Below are 21,895 nucleotides of genomic sequence, written 5' to 3'. Positions count from 1 at the left end.
AACAACTTATATTTTAACTTAGATGTTATATCTTGGCAAGTCCCAACCACTGGACTTCCAGAAATTTTACTGAGGTAGAAGTTTCTTGAATTTTAGTAGTATTTATTTCCCAGTCCCTCTATGCAAATGTTGCACTAGTAAGTTAAGAGTCATTTCTATCTCTTGCTCAGTTGGTCCAATCAAGATAATTATATTAATGTAATGGATCAGTGTGATATCATATGGAAAGGAAAGATCTTTGCAAATAAATCTATGGCATAGATCTGGAGACTACATATACCCTTGAGGAATGACAGTGAAGTTATATTGCTGAAAACAAATTGTTTCTGGTGGGCCTTGTAATTAGGCATGGCAAAAAAGCGGTTATCAGGAGCAAATAAACCAGCAGCTGAATTTGAGTCACCATCTGATTATGTTGTGATAATCCAGCCAACACTCTCCAAGATCCATCCATCTTCAAAGAGAAAATTTGTATGGCAATGTGGTCGGCACCACTCTCACCATCTCCCAATTTTTTTTCATGCTCTTTTTTTCATGTTCTAATATCTGAAATCCCTCCAAGTATTAGACCAATTGGTGAAAGCTTCATTAATCACCTGATCTCCAAAAGCTTCTACTTTGATAGGAAGATCACAGTGACATCTTGTATCTCCCAGAATTGATGTCAATTCAGAGTCTTTGTCGACTAGTCATTAAAAAGCTGAACATTGCCTTTTCCTGATGTGTATTTAATCTGGCAGAAAGCTGTAGGTCCCTTTCTGGAATGATGGGGAAAGATTCACAGTAAAACTTTTTGATACTATACAAAGATCCTTCTTGAAGGATTCCTGACCTCTTAATTCAAGGGGTTATGGTTCTGTAAACTGGTTCATGTCTAGAAATTGGTTAAGACGTCATGATTCTCTACTGTTATAATCCAAGGCATAATTCTATGTATTTGCCATGGAAATTTTCTGCTTATATAGATCAAGTAAGAATTTGGTGGGTTTTCCATCTATTTGGTTTCTGTAAGTAGCATAATTTATTTTCAATCACTACAAATCTATGAGACAGAACATTCTATCCACTGCTTCTCCTTTGTTCCTCATTATAAGTATGACCACCTTACCTTTGGCTGCTGAATGCGTCCAACTGTTTTCTATCACTCTGTGATCCAATTATTCCCACTGCATTTAAGTTTTCCAATAGATTTATTGTGGCTTCCACTACAAGTTCTGACATATCAAGAAGAGCAATTGCAGTACTCTTCAAGGATGCTGGTGCTCCTCTCACAAATCTGTGCATGAAATTGGTTAAGGTGTCATTATTCTCTGCTGAATTGACAAAGGGTACATCTTCAGGACCCTACCAGTGAGAAGAAGTCACAGATTGCAAATATACTCCAGCATTGCAATCTTTCTGAACCTATGAATCTCATCATCAACAACAACAACAACAAAAAACAAGGTATTCCAGGTATTTCCAGCTCATTCACAGTAGGATATCTTTTGACTCATATTTTTAGTTAACTAACCAAACATACTATTAGTACTTTTTAAAAATAACTGAGCTGCTCTATTAAATCCAGAATCTCTACTTAATGAGCCCATGTAAATAAACTCAAACTGGTCTAATTTTATGTTTTTTCCATGATTATATAATGTCCTTATAATTCATTTGCATATATGGTCAACTGACCAGAGTTTTTGAATTAGAAAACTAAAGAAGTTCCTTTGGAGTGTCACTCACTTTCTTGTGAGTCACAGTGTGAGCCTCACCTCTAGAAGCTTCTTTGGAGGTGGATCTAGTAGTAGGTCTAGAGACATCTGTGGGTGATGAGTGTGGGTCCTGAAGTGGTTGAAAACACCAATATCTGTAAGAGTGGCAGGGGGGTGGGGGAAATGCCCCTGCTACTGGTGCTAAGGGTGGTGAGGCTAACTCTTAGGCAAAATAAATTTCTCTGAATGTTGGAGTGCAATGTCCCCAGATTTTTCATTGTGCATTCTTGTTCACACATCTCCATTCCAATTTACAGGATGCAATTCTTTTCCAAGTAATGCCCTCACTTTAACTACAAAAACTTGTTGAAGTTGAGAGTTCAAAAGGGTCATAATTGAGCCAATCACAGGATGAGGATTTGTGTTTGATTTTCAGCAACCACAATCATATAAGAGAGAAGGTTGTCTTTCAAAGCAGAGACAATTTTAGATTGGTTGTGCACTTCTAGAGCTGAGAAATTGAATCTCTGGAGCTCATCCTATTTGCTTGTTGTTTTGTCCAGTGAAACCAAAAGCTACCATCTAGTATCATTATGTCTTAGCTTTTGAGAAATGTTCAAAAGTATCACATGTAAAGTAACTAGAACCCTTGCCTCTCACAAGTGGTATATTAGAATAATTGAATGCACTTACTTTGTATATATCTTTAAATAATTTATGCCACGGGATATCAGTGCTCTTCATAATACCAGGAAAGACTTCAGTAATGTTAATCTTAATGAACTTAGAAAGCCAACTCCAGAAACCATAAACCAAATAAGGAAATTCATCCTTCTAATGCCTTTTATCTAGAACCCTGCCTTATACTAAAATATTTATTAGAATTCTCTAAAGAATAGAACCCTTTATAAAAGGGGATTTGTTTATTAGATTGGCTTACCAGATCAGAAACTGCATAGTCCCACATGGCTGTTCACAGACAGGAAAACTAGAGGAACTAGAAGTTGCTCACTCCAAGAAGGTAGAGCCTCAGAATAAGAGGGACTAATAATAATGCAGTCCCATTCCAGGACTGGAGGCCTAGGAATTTACTGGAGAGTCACTGATTGTAGTCTGCTTTTAAAGAGTGAATAAACTGGAGTCTGAGGAGGTCTTCATGCAAAGGAAGGAGTGATCCAAGTACGAGAGAGAGAGAGAGAGAGAGAGAAAATGAATGAATGAATGAATGAATGGTGTCTGGATCTATGTTGGATTCCTCCTTCTTCCACCCTCCTTTTGTCTAGGCCCCCAGCCCATTAGGCTAAAGTACCCACATTCAGGATGAGTGTATACTACTCCTTCAGTTTGTTGTCCAATATGCCACAAATCTCTGGAAACACTTTCATCAAAATGTAAAGTCTCTGAATTTAATAAAATTGACAATCCATATTAACCATCATAATGGCTTCTTCTTCAAGATGTCATTTATACAGTCCCTGGTGAGAATGACTGAACTCCAATCAGGTTTCAGTGTCTTCTCAGTATCTTCTTCATACATAGCAACAACCCAAGGAAAGGTCTTGTTTAGTTCATAGATGTTAATAGTTGCCATAATACCTTGGTTCATTGGTGGAGTCAAAGAGGTGTTCTTTGGATGGTATAAAAATCACACATAATAATAGGCTATGAAAGAGCATTACCAAAAATAGACAAAATTATAAAACGTATATTCTTCTCCAAAGAGTACTTTTCCATTTCGCTGGTATAGCAATCCAGGCTGTCAACTTATAAGAGACGAGTCATATATGATTATTGCTTTTGCGGTATACTCTCAGTGTGTGCTTATTGATATGCTTGAAGGATGGGTCTCTCATTGTGCCAGACCACTTGTATTCTGTAACATTGCTTCCTACGCACGACTGTTACACACTCTTTACAAGCCTTGAAATCTTGCCTTGCCTTCACTTCCTAATGGATTAATTACTTTCAGGCATACTTTTACAAAATAGAGATGTGTGGTCTATATTAAAGATTTGTTCTGCAAGTAATTTCACTGCACAGTTTACCTATAATTAAAATAAAACTCTTTAGCTGCCTTCAGCACTTTCAAACTCATCACTTTTTTTATGTCATGAAAATAATTCTTGAATCATTTCAGCCATTCAGAGCTAGCAGTAAACTCAACAGAATAGTCAGTTCTAGCTTTATCTTCTAATGTAAAAAACTTTATACTCTCAGCATGACCATGAACATCATGGTGCTGAAAGGGACATAATTCTTTGTCTGGTCTTTAATCCATGTTCTTAGAAGTTTGTTTCTATCTGATATCTTCCCATTTTATATTTTTGTTTGTTTCATTGCCTGTGTAACCTATCTTCTGCCAACTTCTATCACTTTGCTCTTGTCCTGCAAAATCTTAGCTGTGATCAAATGGGACATGCCTGACTGGTAAGCAATACCCATCAATGATTTTTCATCTAAATGGTTCTAAATCATTTTCACTTGGCTTTTAGTTCAGTCACTAGATGTAAATACTTACTGGCAACATCAGCAGTGGATTTCATATGCTCAGGGACCAAGGGGGAGAAAATGAGATTAAATTAAGTATGAGGGAAAATAATACAATTAAGATATTCAGCAAATAAGATGTATAAAGGAGAACACATTCTGCAGGAATAATAGTATACACCTTTATAGTAAACTATTTTTGGAAGTGTAAGCAGTATTCTCTAAAATAATGATAATATATAGTATATTAATCCATAAGTCAGTTCCATAGTTATTTTTATCATTATCAAATATTATTGTACAATTTATGTTTTAAAATTTATATGAATGGCAGTGAAGTGTTTTTTTTTTCCTTTTTTTACAGTGGTATAAAATTAACTTTAAAAACCTCAGTTGGTGCACTATGTTCAAATAAACAAATATTCAGACATCCTAATTGTTAAATCATTATTAGTCCATCACCAATAAATTAGATTATACTTTTTTTATGAAGGAAATATCAGTAGTCATTATCTTTTGTGTTTCCTAGCTGTTTCTGAAGAATTTTTAGAGTGTTTTTCTCCACCAATCTCTGATTTGTTGCTATTATTTTCTTTCCTGACAATGACTCTTAGAGCAACCCTATTTGGCAGGGTATAACTGTCTTCATTTTTTAATCCACTGCCATATACCTTTATTATGTTCACAAACATAAAGTAGTACTTATCATTTGGCTATTTCTCCTAACAGAAGAATTTTATCTCTTTAAAAGTATTTTGAACCCATAAAATTTAGTTAAGAACATTTATCAAGTTTTTATTTTATACTTTCTATAAGGAAAGAGGTCTAAACAAGACAAATACATATTAAAGAATAAAGAATGACTGAAAGAAAATGGTAGAACATTATACCCTTCACAGAGCAAGTTGATAATTAGTTTGGCAGATAAGTAGCTTTTATGAAGTTCTTAATATTACTTAATGCTGTGATCTTATTTTTGTTTTTCCAAAATTAATAAATTAGCATACTGGAAATTAATATGTGATATGATAATACTAAGACATGAGGCTCTTAGAAAGTGATTGAAACATGAGGTTTTCATTCTCAGAAATGTTATTAACATTCTTTTTTTTAAAATTTTTTATTGTTGGTTGTTCAAAACATTACAAATTTCTTGATATATCATATTTCACACTTTGATTCAAGTGGGTTATGAACTCCCATTTTTACCCCATATACAGATTGCAGAATTACATCAGTTACACATCCATTGATTTACATATTGCCATACTAGTGTCTGTTGTGTTCTGCTGCCTTTCCTATCCTCTACTATCCCCCCTCCCCTCCCCTCCCCTCCCCTCTTCTCTCTCTACCCCCTCTACTGTCATTCATTTCTCCCCCTTGTATTATCTTTCCCTTTCCCCTCACTTCCTCTTGTATGTACTTTTGTATAACCCTGAGGGTCTCCTTCCATTTCCATGCAATTTCACTTCTCTCTCCCTTTCCCTCCCACCTCTCATCCCTGTTTAATGTTAATCTTCTTCTCATGCTCTTCGTCCCTACTCTGTTCTTAGTTACACTCCTTATATCAAAGAAGACATTTGGCATTTGTATTTTAGGGATTGGCTAGCTTCACTTAGCATAATCTGCTCTAATGCCATCCATTTCCCTGTAAATTCTATGATTTAGTCATTTTTTAATGCAGAGTAATACTCCATTGTGTATAAATGCCACATTTTATTTTTATCCATTCGTCTATTGAAGGGCATCTAGGTTGGTTCGACAGTCTTGCTATTGTGAATTGTGCTGCTATGAACATCGATGTAGCAGTGTCCCTGTAGCATGCTCTTTTTAGGTCTTTAGGGAATAGACCGAGAAGGGGAAAAGCTGGGTCAAATGGTGGCTCCATTCCCAGCTTTCCAAGAAATCTCCATACTGCTTTACAAATTGGCTGCACCAATTTGCAGTCCCACCAGCAATGTACAAGTGTACCCTTTTCCCCACATCCTCGCCAGCACTTGTTGTTTGACTTCATAATGGCTGCCAATCTAACTGGAGTGAGATGGTATCTTAGGGTGGTTTTGATTTGCATTTCTCTGACAGCTAGAGATGGTGAGCATTTTTTCATGTACTTGTTGATTGACTGTATGTCCTCCTCTGAGAAGTGTCTGTTCAGGTCCTTGGCCCATTTGTTGATTGGGTTGTTTGTTCTCTTATTGTCTAATTTTTGGAGTTCTTTGTATACTCTGGATATTAGGGCTCTATCTGAAGTGTGAGGAGTAAAGATTTGTTCCCAGGGTGTAGGCTCCCTATTTACCTCTCTTATTGTTTCTTTTGCTGAGAAAAAACTTTTTAGTTTGAGTAAGTCCCATTTGTTGATTATAGTTATTAACTTTTGTGCTATGGGTGTCCTATTGAGGAATTTGGAGCCCGACCCCACCATATGTAGATCGTAGCCAACTTTTTCTTCTATCAGACGGCGTGTCTCTGATTTGATATCAAGCTCCTTGATCCATTTTGAATTAACTTTTGTGCATGGCGAGAGAAAGGGATTCAGTTTCATTTTGTTGCATATGGATTTCCAGTTTTCCCAGCACCATTTGTTGAAGATGCTATCCTTCTTCCATTGCGTGCTTTTAGCCCCTTTATCAAATATAAGATAGTTGTAGTTTTGTGGATTGGTTTCTGTGTTCTCTATTCTGTACCATTGGTCCACCCACCTGTTTTGGTACCAGTACCATGCTGTTTATGTTACTATTGCTCTGTAGTATAGTTTGAAGTCTGGTATCGCTATACCACCTGATTCACACTTCCTGCTTAGCATTGTTTTTGCTATTCTGGGTCTTTTATTTTTCCATATGAATTTCATGATTGCTTTCTCTATTTCTACAAGAAATGCCGTTGGGATTTTGATTGGCATTGCATTAAACCTCTAGAGAACTTTTGGTACTATCACCATTTTGATGATGTTAGTTCTGCCTATCCATGAACAGGGTATATTTTTCCATCTTCTAAGATCTTCTTCTATTTCTCTCTTTAGGGTTCTGTAGTTTTCATTGTATAAGTCTTTCACCTCTTTTGCTAGGTTGATTCCCAAGTATTTTATTTTTTTTGAAGATATTGTGAATGGAGTGGTTGTCCTCATTTCCATTTCAGAGGATTTGTCACTGATATACAGAAATACCTTTGATTTACACGTGTTGATTTTATATCCTGCCACTTTGCTGAATTCATTTATTAGCTCTAATAGTTTCTTTGTAGACCCTTTTGGGTCTGCTAGGTATAGAATCATGTCACCTGCAAATAGTGATAATTTAAGTTCTTCTTTTCCTATTTTTATGCCTTTAATTTCTTCCATCTGTCTAATTGCTCTGGCCAGTGTTTCGAGAACTATGTTGAACAGAAGTGGAGAGAGAGGGCATCCCTGTCTTGTTCCAGATTTTAGAGGGAATGCCTTCAATTTTTCTCCATTCAGAATGATGCTAGCCTGAGGCTTAGCATAGATTGCTTTTACAATATTGAGGTATGTCCCTGTTATCCCTAGTTTTTCTAGAGTTTTGAACATAAAGGGATGCTGTACTTTGTCGAATGATTTTTCCTCATCTATCGAGATGATCATATGGTTCTTATTTTTAAGTCTATTGATGTGGTGAATAACATTCATTGATTTCCGCATATTGAACCAGCCTTGCATCCCAGGGATGAATCCTACTTGATCATGGTGTACAATTTTTTTTATATGTTTTTGTATCCGATATGCCAGAATTTTATTGAGGATTTTTGCATCTAGGTTCATTAGAGATATTGGTCTGTAGTTTTCTTTCTTTGAAGTGTCTTTGTCTGGTTTAGTTATCAGGGTGATGTTGGCCTCATAGAATGAATTTGGAAGTTCTCCCTCTTTTTCTATTTCCTGAAGTAGCTTGAAAAGTATTGGTCTTAGTTCCTCTTTAAAGGTTTTGTAAAACTCTGCTGTATACCCATCCGGTTCTGGGCTTTTCTTAGTTGGTAGTCTTTTGATGGTTTCTTCTATTTCCTCAATTGATATTGGTCTGTTTAGGTTGTCTATATCCTCCTGACTCAATCTGGGCAGATCATATGACTTAAGAAATTTATCTATGCCTTCATTATCTTCTAATTTATTGGAGTATAAAGATTCAAAATAATTTTTGATTATCTTCTGTATTTCTGAAGTGTCTGTTGTGATATTGCCTTTTTCATCCCGTATGCTAGTAATTTGAGTTCTCTCTCTTCTTCTCTTCGCTAGCATGGCTAAGGGTCTGTCGATTTTGTTTATTTTTTCAAAGAACCAACTTTTAGTTTTGTCAATTTTTTCAATTGTTTCTTTTGTTTGGATTTCATTAATTTCAGCTCTGATTTTAATTATTTCTTGCCTTCTACTTCTTTTGCTGTTGTTTTGCTCTTCTTTTTCTAGGATTTTGAGATGAAGTATGAGATCATTTATTTGTTGTTTTTTTCTTTTTTTAAGGAATGAACTCCAAGCAATGAATTTTCCTCTTAGAACTGCTTTCAATGTGTCCCATAGATTCCGATATGTTGTGTCTGTGTTTTCATTTATCTCTAAGAATTTTTTAATTTCCTCCTTGATGTCTTCTATAACCCATTGATCATTTAGTAACCAATTGTTCGTTCTCCAAGTGATGTATGCTTTTTCCTTCCTTCTTTTATCATTGATTTTCAGTTTCATTCCATTATGATCAGATAAGATGCATGGTATTATCTCTACTCCTTTATATTGTCGAAGAGTTGCCCTGTGACATAATATATGATCTATTTTTGAGAAGGATCCATGTGCTGCTGAGAAAAAGAGTGTAACTGCTTGATGTTGGTTGGTATATTCTATATATGTCAATTAAGTCTAGGTTATTAATTGTGTTATTGAGTTCTATAGTTTCCTTATTCAACTTTTGTTTGGAAGATCTGTCCAGTGGTGAGAGAGGTGTGTTGAAGTCTCCCATGATTATTGTATGGTGGTCTATTAGACTCTTGAACTTGAGAAGAGTTTGTTTGATGAACATAGCTGCACCATTGTTTGGGGAATATATATTTATGATTGTTATGTCTTGTTGGTGTATGGTTCCCTTAAGCAGTATGTAGTGTCCCTCTTTATCCCTTTTGATTAACTTTGGCTTGAAATCTATTTTATTTGATATGAGTATGGACACTCCTGCTTGTTTTCGAAGTCCATATGAATGATATGATTTTTCCGAACCTTTCACCTTCAGCCTATGTATGTCTTTTCCTATCAAATGCATCTCCTGTAGGCAGCATATTGTTGGGTCTTGTTTTGTGATCCATTCTACTAGCCTGTGTCTCTTAATTGGTGAGTTTAAGCCATTAACCTTTAGGGTTATTATTGAGATACGGGTTGTTCTGCCAGCCATATTTGTTTATTTCTGTTACTCAACATGGTTTGTTTTCCTCTTTGATTATCCCCCCCCTTTACTGTCCTACCTCCCACTGTTGGTTTTCATTGTTATTTTCCATTTCCTCTTCCTGTAATGTTTTGGCGAGGATGTTTTGAAGAGATGGTTTTCTAGCTGCAAATTCTTTAAACTTTTGTTTATCGTGGAAGGTTTTAATTTCATCTTCCATCCTGAAGCTTAATTTCGCTGGATACACAATTCTTGGTTGGAACACATTTTCTTTCAGTGTTTGAAATATGTTATTCCAGGATCTTCTAGATTTCAGAGTCTGTGTTGAAAGATCAGCTGTTATCCCGATTGGCTTACCCCTAAATGTAATCTGCTTCCTTTCTCTTGTAGCTTTTAAAATTCTCTCCTTATTCTGTATGTTGGGCATCTTCATTATAATGTGTCTAGGTGTGGATCTCCTTTGATTTTGCACATTCGGCATCCTGTAGGCTTCTAGGATTTGGGATTCTGTCTCATTCTTCAAGTCTGGGAAGTTTTCTTGTATTATTTCATTGAATAGATTGCTCATTCCTTTGGTTTGGAGTTCTGTACCTTCCTGTATCCCAATGACTCTTAAGTTTGGTTTCTTTATGTTATCCCATATTTCTTGGATGTTCTGCTCATGGTTTCTTAACAGTCTTGCTGAGCTGTCTATGTTCTTTTCAAGTTGAAATACTTTGTCTTCATTGTCTGATGTTCTATCTTCTAAGTGTTCTACTCTGCTGGTAGTATTCTCCATTGAGTTTTTAAGTTGGTTTATTGCTTCCTGCATTTCTAGGATTTCTGTTTGTTTGTTTTTTATAACCTCTATCTCCCTGTATAGTTGATCCTTTGCTTCCTGGATTTGTTTGTGTAATTCCTTGTTGAAGTGATCTTTCATTGTCTGATTTTGCTGTCTAATGTCTTCCTTGATACTCCAGATCATCTGAAGCATATATATCCTGAATTCTTTATCTGACATTCCATCTGCTGCAGCTGTTACCTCTTCTAAAGTTGAGTTGACCTGCATTGCTTGTAGTCCTTTCTTTCCTTGTCTTTTCATACTGCTTGCGTTTCTTTCTGCTTGGTGAAACTGTTGTGTTTTTGAAATGTTTTTTTTTCTCCTATATATTTATATTGCTCTTGTATAGTTGAAAAGTCTCCCTTGCAGGGTCGGGCTGCGGTCTGCCTACCTTGCAGGCGCGGGCGGCCGCTCTGCTCTCTCCTTACTCCAATTGGGGTGTTGTGACTACCACACCGGCAGGTCACTGGGCCTGTTCCGGGCGCGGGCAGCGGCTCTGTTCTGCCCCTACTCCAATTGGGGTGACGAGTGTACCACGCTGGCAGGCCACCGGGCCTGAACCGCCGGTCAGTTGCAGGTCTGCCTACCCTGCAGGTGCGGGCGGCAGCTCTGCTCTGCCCCTACTCCAAATGGGGTGACGTGTCTGTCGCACCGGCAGGCCACTGGGCCTGTCCCGCTGGTCGGTCGCAGGTCTGCCCACCTTTCGGGCACGGGTGGCGGCTCTGCTCTGCCCCTACTCCAATTGGGGTGTCGTGACTACCACACCGGCAGGTCGCTGGGCCTGTTCCTGGCACAGGGCGACTCTGCTCTGCCCCTACTCCAATTGGGGTGACGTGTGTACCACGTGGGCAGGCTCCTGGGCCTGATCCGCCAGTCTGTCGCAGGTCTGCCTACCTTGCGGGAACGGGTGGCGGCTCTGCCCTGCCCCTCCTACCACGTCTGCGGACCCCTGGGCCTGATCTGCAGGTTGGTTGCAGGTCTGCTCAGCCTGCGGTCACGGGTGGCGGTTCCGCTCCCGCCCCCACTCCAATTGGGGTCACGTGACCACCACACCGGCGGGGCCTGAGCCGGGCACGGGCGAAGGCTCTGCTCTGCCCCTACTCCAGTTGGGGTGATGTGTGCACCATGCTGGCAGGCTGTTGGGCCTGACCCGCCAGTCTGTCGCAGGTCTGCCCACCTTGCGGGCACGGGTGGCGGCTCCGCTCCGTCCCCTCTCCAATTGGGGTCACGCGATCACCACGCCGGCGAGCCGCTTGGCCTGCTCCGGGCGCGGGCGGTGGCCCGGCTCCTCCCCTCTGGCTCGACGACAAATCGAGAGAGACTCGGGTGTGTGTGCCTCACCCTCCCTACCAGGAGACCAACTGTTTCTGTCGCCGCTGGTATTGATGAAGTTCTCTCCTCCGCCGCTTTCTGATGACATCAGATCTCTGCCATGTTGGTATCCTATGCGAATGGCAGCATTTCGTTCCCTTTGCCGGGTAACCAAAGCAACGGGTGAGTCCTCACCGGCCCTCAGCAGGACCCGGACTGAGAAGCAGTTTCCGCGGGCTCCTTAGCCCTGGGCCAGAGCCATTCCGGGAGCCAGAACTCGGCCGCTCCGTGCTCGGTGTATGCTCTGATAAGAGCAGGCTCCAAGAAGCACTCAGGCACTGAGCCTGAGTAATCTCTCTGCAAGCCGCAGGCGAATGGCAGCCTGAAATTACCTCTTCTATGGCTGAATGAGCTGTGATCAGTCGAAAACAGGGATGGTGACGTCAGCTCTCCAAGATGGTGGCCGCTGGCCTCCTCTGTGGTCTGACCTGTGTGGAGAACCGAAATGGACTGCTTCCTTCCCCCGTCTCGAACCCAGAATTCAGCACTGAGTACGGTGCTTGCACGGCTGGCAGAAACTGCAGCGCTGTATCCCTGTGCCACTATCTCCTCCTCGTTTCCCAGCGTGCGCTGCAGACTCTAGCCCCGGGGCGATTTGCTGAATAAGCAGTGTTACTCTCCATGTGACAAATCTCTCGCGTTTGAGTCCCCGTAGCCGATCCTCGTGTGATGGAAATCCTTCCTCCAGGTTCCGGAGCACCCCACTATTGCTGGAAATTCCTAACAAGATAGCCTTTAGCCGTCCTGACTTGTCATACTCCCACACAGTGACGCGGCACACGGGGGCAATGCACTCCCCTCGCCGCCATCTTCCAGCCTCTCCTCGTTATTAATATTCTTAAAAGAGTCTCAGAGTCTCTGTCTTGCCCCTTCTAACGTGAATATGCCGTAAAAATGTGCTATCTTGGAAGCAGAAATAAAATTCTCAACAGATATAAAATCTACTGAAACTGTGATCTTGAACTTCCCAGCTTCCAGAATAGGAAAAATCAATTTCTTTATTTATAAATCACCCAGTTAAAGGCATTTTGTTGTTGCAATCTGGATGGACTAAAGTAATTATGTCCATCGTTACACTGGAAAATTTTAACAACTAGTTAGGATACAAGGATTAGGAGTCAATGCTAAAAAGCCATGTTTCATAGATTTCACTAATTTAAGTGATATAAATATTCCAGCCATGACTGATTTCAAGCTATGAACATAAAGGAACTAAACACAGAATTAAACACCTCTTTCTGTTAAAAGTTAGATACAAGATTCTATCACATTCATTGCACAAAATTTTTATTAAAATGGTTAATTTGTACCCTGAGAGTTGTTATGAATTATGTCACACACAAATGCTCTGTTCCAACCAGATTGGGGTACTTTTTTTTCCCTTATCAGCCCTATAATACAAGATATGTTAATACAACAATTAATTTAATTCTGAATTGCTCAGGGGCCTAGATAAAGTAATATGAGAAAAGACAAAATTTGTTTTCATATACACATGCATATGCATATGCATGAAAATACTCAGTGACCAGTAACTTGCTGCTAGCCAGAAGTTGTCTTATATACCAAACACCAACATTTGTGCAAGATTTATTTAAGAATTCAATGGGAAAATATAATGGTTATCTATGGACTGAGACCTGTAAAACTGTGAGCCCCCAAATAAACTTTTCCTCCTCCATAATTGTTCTGATCAGATCTTTTAATCACACTAGTGAAAAGGCTGACTAAAGCACAATTTTTTGATTTGGCCTTACGGTATTCCTTTCCAGTATTTCTGCAAAGCTTATATCTTCTTTCCAATTGTTCATATAATTTCTTATACACTAGAGAAAATAGATGACATGAAAAATACAGTCTTGAACTTAAACTGGATAAACATTTTTTATGACATTATGTGTGATATGCAGTCAGTAGAAATCAGAGTTCTAAATTTGAAAGTTAATCATTTCTCAGGTGAACAATACTTGGCGTTAATACTCTCGTGTAAGAGCATGATCTGTGAGCTAACAGCTCCGGTCAGACACATGATAACAATGGTAAGCAAACAAAATTTTCACTATATTAAATGATGCTATTTGTAGATTGTGTGTGATAAATGTACTTTTAACTTAATTAATTTTACTTTATGATGGGCTTATAAGAATATATGTCCCATCATAGTTATAGGAGCACTTGTATTGGTAATTCCTCAAAATATTGACTTCCTACAAATAAAGACATCTTTATCCAAATCCACTTTTCCCATAATATTTCAAAAAATTAAAGATTCTTCCTCTAGAGTAAGAATTATTTCACCTTTCATCTTTTCAGAATTTAATCTTCTCTATTCTCGTGGATATATCTTCATCAACTGTACTTTTTAAAATTTATATTGAAAAATTCCCACTGTAATTAATATATTGAGCACCATGGTGTGCCTGAATAAAAATCTAAACCGAAATAAAAAAAAAAAAAAAAAAAAAAAAAAAAAAAAACAGAACTTGTAGTGTTGATGTAGTTTATTCTAATTATTTAGGCTCTTTCCATTCATAGCCTAAATTCAAGAAAAAAATAGACTACTTTTAGGGTATGTACCTTTAACTCCTATTAACTATCCAGTTGATTTCAATCTGTATCCTATAATCACCAAACCAATTTGTTATTTTAATCAATATCGTTTGTCTTTTATATGATAAGGAGTTGTTCTCTCTGATGGAGGTTTATCAGAGTAGAATAAACTGAATGATTCTTATAACCTCATAAAGTTTTAATTCTACTATAGGTGATAAGTGATATAAAAATATAAGTAGAAAAAAGAAGAAATATTGAGAGGTTCAAAATGAAGGCCAGTTCAAAATATAAAATGGGGTACTTAGGGTAAACTTCTCTGAGAAGATGAAATTCAAGGAAAGACTGAAGGATAATAGATAATCAACCAAATTGAAAGCTTAGGGGGATATTATGTGAATTTCAACTGCTCTCTTTCAGTTTGATTTCTTTTTGCAACATTCTTATTAAAATTCTAAAAGATTTCTACTCACAAATTGTATTCATAATTTTTCAGTCTATAATTCATTTCTCCCTTTTAATATATATGTATACATATATGACTTTACTTTAAGATTTATAGCATTTAAAAATAAATATTAGAAGGACCCATTTGTTTATAAAAATAATAAAATATTATGATTGCATAACATCTTGTCATTGAGTCTAGTCCATCCCCATCATTTTGTACATGAGGTATCAAATGCAAAAAACGTACAAAGGTTACGACACTGATAGTAAAACTGAGACCAGTAAACACAGGGATTAATTTCTCTTCTCTGAAGGCTTAATTCAAAACTTTACATACACACACACACACACACTCAAACATGATAAGAAAGAATGTACAAAACTATACTTCTATATAAAAGATATTTTAAAAATAATAATAGTTGCTTTATAATATTTACAAAATAAATATAGTAGCCTGAAGTCTATAGGATTACAGATAATTTTTTTCTGGGAAAAATAATATTTAATTTTTCATATAATCAAAAAAATTAAGTATATGTTGACACTTTATATATTTTAACAAGCATTTTTCTTATTTTATTATTTGCTAAAGCATATTTAATATATTATAAATATGATTCGAAAATTTTTTTGACTTTTATAAATGCATCTTTAATAGCTAATATATTTTGTATCATTAATTTTTCTTTAACAAATTCATCTTGTCCTTTCAGATTTATTTATGGCCCAATAATGTCTGAAAAAATATTCAGCAGATCACTATTGACACTGATAACCAGTACAGTTAATTGCCTTATATGCAATGCTTTAAAAATTCAGAATTATAAAAAAATGATAGCTGAAATTTAAAAGAATATATTTCCTCATATATAAGGTGTGGCAAAATATAAAGATTTTTTTCAGCTTAAACACAATTTCAAACATTTTCAGAGTATTGCAATGGCCTAGGAATTATGGTGTAAGAAGGTGAATACAAAAAAATTGAATGAATTAATCCTTGAGATTTTGGAAGCACCACAAAAAAGGGAATCCTCCTGTTTCAGCCTGCTGAGCTGCTGGAATTACAGGCCTGCAACAATACACTTGGCTCAATAATTACTTTTTAAAAATCTCAGCAGTAATCATTGGGGAAATGCATATCAAAACCAAAAAGAGATATCACCATCACCGTATTTCAGCAAGAATAGCTATTATCTAAAAGACTAAATATAACAAGTACTGATGAGGGTATGTAGAAAGTTGAACACTTACATATTGTTGGTAGAAATCTAAATTTGTACAGTCATTATGAAAAGCATTTAGGAGGTTTCTCAAAACTTTAAAAATAGCATATAATCCAGGAACTCCACTTTCAAATATTATCCAAAGGAAATGAAATCAGTCTGTCAAAGAGACATCTGCCCACCCACATTTTTTGTATCAATATTCACAATAGCCAAGAAATGGAAAAACAAATGTCCATCAATTAATAAAAGGCTAAATAATACATGGTAAATATATACAATGGTTTACTATGAAAATGGACAAAATACAGTAATTTTCAACAAAAACATTGATGGAATTGTATTACGTTATATTATGTAAAATAGGCCAGATACAGAACTACATAATCATTTAATGTCTGTTTCAGAAACCCAAGTACAAGTTTAACATATTTATATTGTAAGCACAAATAAACTGTCATAGAGTTTCACCACATTCTTTCTAATGTTTTTTAAAGAATATAGTGCAAATCAGGAAGTGGTATAACTTGATTTTTGAACACTAAGTTATTCCACTATCATACTTTATTTCTGTGTGTTATTACACATAATGTCATTTTTTTGCATTGCTTTTCCTAATATTAAAGAAATACTAGTAAACAATAATTATAGAATACATCAGAGTACACAGGTACATAAGGAAATGCTCATAAATTTGAGTAAAACATTTTTTGGAAATATAAAACTGTTTTTGTACTACTAGTGGTGCTTGGTTCTAAACCCAAGCTTTGTGCACACCATGGAATTTCTATATTATTGAGTTAATTCTCCAGCTTGATATAAAACTATCTTAACCATGTACTTCCACATGAGAGTGAATTTAAAAATCAGAATGCAGAGTTCCCATGCTGTTAGTGAACTAATTGCCATCTACTAAAATTCTAAATAAAAAGTACTAATAACAGGACAGCATGACAAATTAGTTGCATGTGCAATTTCATTATATCATTAGCTTCATAAAAGTGACATCATATAAATTTCCTCATATATCTTAGAAAGCTCTGGGGGCATCTTAGGAACTACATACCCAATGAGTAGTCATTATTATATGCAACAACACACAATGGGTAGCTTTTCAAGGGATCTATATGCTTTTTAGTGAACCACATTGAAAAGTTAATTTTGTGAAGTTTACACACATTCTTTTTATAGCATCGATTTCTATGTCGTAGCCATGTAACCAAAGCACTGCAATATATTAATGTGGGTGAAATAAAAGCACTCTTTGCCTAGGTGAGGTGGTTAATTTTTCTTTTATTAGTAATAAGGAATTTAATCTGTAAAACAAAATTATCTTAAAGAGTGACTCATTTAAAATTCTTTATAGATATATTTATCTTAGGGTCCCAAACCTATGGTTTTATCTCATTTTTTTCTGATTTACTGTAAGTGTATGCATACTTATATATAGTTTGTTATTGCTTGAAAGAATTTTAACATTGAAATGAATTATATCTGAAAATGATTCATTATGTTGTAGAGATTTTTATCCTTAAAAAGTTTGTTGAGTGTATAAAAGGATGTTAGATCATCTTTTATAGTTCCTGTCTCTGCATATATGGCTCCACAAAATAGTCACAATGTTTCTTGAGAGGATGCTAGATAAATATATTAATACCAAAAATATGATAAAAAATGATCTAAATAAGAAGTAAATAAATAGTTCCACTGAGTATCTTGTCACTGCATGACAATGCAAGTAGTTTTTCTCTTTGAAATATGTTATGTCTGGGTCTGGATATGTTATTTCTATATGTCTGGAACTTTTCCTTAAAAACTCTTTATTTTTGTCCCAAGTAGGCTTACAAAGTTCAGTAAATAAACCCTAGTATGAAGCATCACCTTGACTATGTTTTGGCTATTTGTTATGTTGATTTACCTGTCTATTTAGTGTGTTGGTCTTTCTCATTGGTTTACATGTTGAGAAGTTCCTGGAATACCCACAGGGAAAGGTACTAGTATACAGATTGCTATGGTTTGAATGTTTCCTCTAAAATCAGGTATTACCAATAAGCTTATTTTAAAATGTATTATCTTTAAATATGTGACTAGGCCATAAGGGATTTTCCCTTATAAATTTGATGGAAGCTTTTATAATATAGGTCTTGTGAGCTTTCCTTAGAAGCAAAGAGAGGCCTTAATGAGATGATAGAAACTGCTGCTTTTTTGATCTTAAAAGTGGGCTGTCATATCACCAATTCTACAACACACATCCATGATAGAACCTGTACTAAACAATTTGTACATGATCTGCTTCTCAGTTGGGGTTTTACACATAGCAAAGCAGCTCCCTTCCTGTCCACATCCATCCTATGTCTCTGCTACCTGTGTTTCCATGAATCACTCTTTAAGTACTTCAGGGATAGCTCAAGGAGGCCCAGGTGTAGCCACTCTGGATTCATAAGTAGTGTACTTTGGTATCATCCATGTGGCTCAAATTCTACACACTCAACAAGTTTGAGAGCCATGGAAACATGGCTTTCTCCACCTAAATTTCAATGGATGCCTCAAAGAAGATTAAAGCTTAGGCTGAAAGCTGATACATATTCAGAGCCAAAACAGAGAGTTCCCAATATGGTAATACTAAATGGAACTGTGTGAGAATGGCTACTCTTAAGATATTGGATGTGTAGATTCAGCAGCATATGACACTAGCATGTGATAGTCAAATACACCTAATTCCAGCTTGTAAGATCTGTGGCATGGGTCGTGCCAAGTAAAGTCATGGAGGTGGGGTCCCCTGGGAATCCAGCTCCAACTCTAATATGTTTGCAGGTAGGACAAGAAATCAAATCAGTTTAACATCAAACATCAGTATTTAAGGTTTTATTGTTTGTTTGTTTTTACTTTTTGATTTCTTGGACTAACTTGAGACATAATATTACTTTTTTCTACTTTAATATTTCTCAATTTTGGAATGGAAATGTCAGTTATATGCCTACACTAGCATTGAATTTTGAAAGTACATAACTTCTTTTGTTTCACAGGATCACAGATGGAGGGTAATTTGCCTCAGAATAAACCATTCTTTAAGTCTTGCCCTTATGTTTGCATCATATTGGACTTAGATTATAAAGTTCATGTTGCAATGAGCTAAGTCTTTGGGGGCTTTTGTTGTAGAATGAATGAATTTTGTATGTCCAATGAACATGACATAGTTGAGAGCAGGGACATGGTTCTAGGGTTTGAATGTGTCCTATCCAAAGTTCAGGTATTACACATGTGACACAATTAAGAGGTGGGCATTTAATGAAGTGACTATGCCACAAGGGCTATTACCCAGAAAATAAAGTAAAGTTAAAGCCCTTATAAAATAGGCTTTTTAAAATTTTATTTATTCTTTTTAGCTATACATGACAGAAGAATGTATTTTGACATATGATACATACATGGAGTATAATTTCCCATACTTCTGTTTGTACATATTGTAGAGCTACACTGGTCATGTGTTTATATAAGAAAATATGGGGCTGAGGCTATAGTTCAGTTGCAGAGTGCACAAGGCACTGGGTTCAATCCTCAGCACCACATAAAATAAACAAATAAAATAAAGGCATTCTGTCCATCTCCAAGTACAAAAAAAATTAAAGAAAATAGGAAAGTTATGTCCAATTCATTCTACTATCTTTCTTATTCCCATTCCCCCTGCCTTACTTTCATTCCCCTTTGTCTAACACAGTGAACTTCTATTGTTCCCTCCCCCTTCCCCACTTATTGTGAATTCGTGTCCACATATCAGAAAGAATATTTGGCTTTTGGTTTTTAGTGATTGGCATATTTCACTTAATATGATAGTCTCCAGTTCCATCCATTTACCTGCACATGCCATAATTTATACTTCAAGGCTGAGTAATATTTTCATTGTTTATAAATATCATATTTTCTTTATCCATTCATCTGTTGAAGGCCACCTACATTGGTTCCATACCTTAGTTATTGTGAATTGAGCTGCTATAAACATTGATATGACTATATCAGTATAGTATGATGATTTTAGTCCTTCAGTTATACACCCATGTATCACCCACAGCTGGGTCATATGATGGTTCCATTCCAAGTTTTCTGAGGAATCACCATACCACTTTTCATAGAGATTGCAGCAATTTTCAGTCCCACCAGCAATGTATAAGTGTACCTTTCTCTCCATATTTATAGTTACTTGTATCCTTGATAATTGACATTCTCATTGGAGTGAAATGAAATCTTAATGTGGTTTTAATTTGCATTTCTCTAATTGCTATAGATGTTGAACATTTCTTCATATGTTTGTTAATCAATTGTATATCTTCTATGAAATGCCTGTTTTTAAAAATTTGGTGAGCAATTTGTGTGCTCACTAAAATATTCTCCTGCTTTAATTTAAAACAGAAAGATTAATAGCATCATGAAATATAATATCTTTATCAAGTGACAGCTGTGGTACCACATCTGGCACACCATTGGTGCTCTACACCTCTAAGAAAATGTCACCTAACCAAACTACACTATAGAAACCAGTGTTAATTTGGATCATGCTGGGCTATATTAATTATGAAAGAAGTATGTAAAAAAGGATGACAAAGAGTAGCATCTGATTTTAAAAGTCTTTGCATTCATCAAATAACCTCCATCATCATCTTATACAAAGACAATAACTATATTTGACACTGAAAAGACATTTGGAATGATTAGGACAGAGTAAAAACATATAATATTTAGTTTTTCCCTAAGACTTTCCTTAATTCATGGAGAAATTTTTTTCCCTAAGTAATGACAATCTTGATGAATGTGAATGCCTAAATAGAGAATTCAATTCCACTTTCACATGTAAGTAGAGAAATCTCATCTTGCACATCTCTTTCTCATGAGAGAAGGAAAGAATGCATGTGACAAGGCTATAACAATGGGTCTCCAAACATTTTGGATATCACATCTGACCATCATGTGCCCTGGATACCAGATATTGACCTACAGAATGTAATGTTTACCCTACTGTTCAGCCCTAGCCCCAGCCCTAGTAAATAGATTCTTAAGTACCCCATGGGAACAGGGCACCCTAGCACTTTCTTCTCAAAGCAAAATCTTCCAAATGAGTTTTCACTTTTAGCCTCCTGATTCTGCAACAAGTGAGTTTTGCTGATCCCTGAGATGCCCTCAGGGAATTTTTACCATTGTCTCAGTGAAAAAATACCTGATTTTTCTTTAACGGTTCTAATCTCTTCAGTAACCACACCTTTCTTGACCCCAATTTTACATGTGCTTTTCTGGATAAACTGCAAATTTTCAAATCTTCATACTCTATTTTTCACATTTAATTCTCATTCTAAAAATGGCTAAATGTTTCCAGAAATACATATACAATTTCATGAATCTTTTGCTTCCTTGAAATTTTCTGCCACCAAGTAAATTATTCTGCTACCTTTATATTCAAACTCATGTACTCCCAAGACATGGATATAATGTAGCCAAGTTCTTTGTCAAAATGAAGCACATGTGACCTCTGCTTCCATTTCCAGTAGAACACTATATGAAACTGCATTAACACAGTTTTTACTATGTGCATTCCTATCAGCATTTCGGCCTTCTAAACTCAAATCTCAACTGCTGGATTAGCTCTGCTTCCAATGTTCCAGGGATTATCTGGCCTCTGACTTCAAACTTTTCCAAATTCCTCCCACAAACCAGTCACACAGAGTTTTGAACCAATCAGGTATATTCACAACCACAAACCAATTTTCTGTATTATTCATATCTGACATAAACAATTCAGAAGAGAAAAAGTTATTTTGGTTCGTGGTTTCAGAGACTCTAGTCCATATTCAGCTGGCTCCATAGTTTAGGCATAAGTGGGGAAGAATATAATGGTAAAAAGAAGTTGTGCAGGATATCTTCTCCCCTCATGGT

The 21,895-nt window shown here is 36.4% G+C and overlaps 1 pseudogene; it reads right to left on the bottom strand.

Moving 5' to 3' along the window:
- Positions 1-685: 685 nt before the first annotated feature.
- The window catches only part of LOC124081618 (DNA-directed RNA polymerase I subunit RPA43-like), a 72,410-nt pseudogene continuing 51,200 nt past the window's right edge, over positions 686-21,895 (bottom strand).

Source organism: Marmota monax, unplaced genomic scaffold (genome assembly GCF_021218885.2).
Source record: "Marmota monax isolate L192 unplaced genomic scaffold, Marmota_monax_Labrador192_F-V1.1 WCK01_AAM20220418_F8-fsc00067, whole genome shotgun sequence".
Lineage (NCBI taxonomy): Eukaryota > Metazoa > Chordata > Mammalia > Rodentia > Sciuridae > Marmota > Marmota monax.
Note: the sequence above shows the minus strand (reverse complement) of the source record. Positions and strands in the feature narration are given on the sequence as shown.